At 46.8% G+C, this 1,075-nt stretch overlaps 1 long non-coding RNA gene across 1 annotated transcript; it reads left to right on the top strand.

Moving 5' to 3' along the window:
• Positions 1 to 141: 141 nt before the first annotated feature.
• Positions 142 to 687, top strand: LOC142709443 (uncharacterized). The gene is made up of 3 exons (XR_012869006.1): positions 142 to 201; positions 286 to 391; positions 476 to 687. It is a non-coding gene; the product is annotated as an uncharacterized LOC142709443 (long non-coding RNA).
• The last annotated feature ends 388 nt before the right edge of the window (positions 688 to 1,075 follow it).

Below are 1,075 nucleotides of genomic sequence, written 5' to 3'. Positions count from 1 at the left end.
AAAGCGGCCATTTTAGTACCATCTGTCACTCGGGGCCCATTTACCATCAGGGCCCCAAACCCCTGGGAGAGAAAGCGGCCATCTTAATTCCATCTGTCGCTTGGGGCCCATTTACCATCAGGGTCCCGAAACCCCCGGGAGAGAAAGCGGCCATCTTAATTCCATCCTTTACTTAGGGCCCATTCACCATCTTTAGGTGAGGTAAGTGCCGTCCACTGATGATCTTCTCCCCTCAAATCTCTTCTACAGCCGCCTGGGCACTGAATTTCTGTTTTTTTTTCGCAGTTGTCACCCTAACATCGTGGCCTTTACCACCTAAACCATCTGAAATTCCCATGAAGACTCCTCCAGTGCTGAGAACCCGTGACGAGCAGAACAGAAGCGAGATCCGGTAAGTCTTGACGTCCTCTGCTCCGTCTTCAGCTTTTCCTGGTGGTGAAGGTTTTGTGAAAAAAATATTTTTTTCTTTTTTAAGATTGGACAAAAAAATGGGGAAACGTCCCGGTCTCTTCTGATCCAGGACTGAGCTGTGTAAAGGTGGACTGACGGCCATATCCACGTGAGAAGAAGGACCCTCCCCCCCGCTCTTCATCTCACCAATCACCGGTTGTTAAAGGGCCGGCGCCACAAAACACAGCACAGCAACTCCGCCACATTCTACAATAAATATATATATATTTTTTAAAACTTTTTCACTCTTGTATTGGGCAATCATCCTGGGAATCTGTATTTTATGGGGCACTCGCGCTTAGCGGTTTTGTCGGGTTTTCTTTCCACAATTTATTTAAACCATGCAGCCGTTAATGCGGAGTTCTGGTGTTCAGTTTTGTGAAACTGCTGCGTATTTTGCTACAATTTTGCATTCGTGGGCGAAAAATGTTAAAAAAAATCTTCATGCTCCGCACTTAAAGGGAATCTCCGACACCATGAATATCTGATCATCTCTGGGGACCTCCAGCATTAGTGGGGGGTAAATTGGTTGTCCGGGATTTTCAGCCTATGCAAAGCTGGGTTTACACGTTGCGGTAATGTGTTGCTCGGTCCAAACGTTTTACCCCGAAATGCAGCATAAGTG

The sequence above is a fragment of the Rhinoderma darwinii genome, unplaced genomic scaffold (genome assembly GCF_050947455.1).
Source record: "Rhinoderma darwinii isolate aRhiDar2 unplaced genomic scaffold, aRhiDar2.hap1 Scaffold_4087, whole genome shotgun sequence".
NCBI lineage: Eukaryota > Metazoa > Chordata > Amphibia > Anura > Rhinodermatidae > Rhinoderma > Rhinoderma darwinii.
The sequence above is the reverse complement of the archived record's forward strand: the minus strand, read 5'-3'. Positions and strand labels throughout refer to the sequence as shown.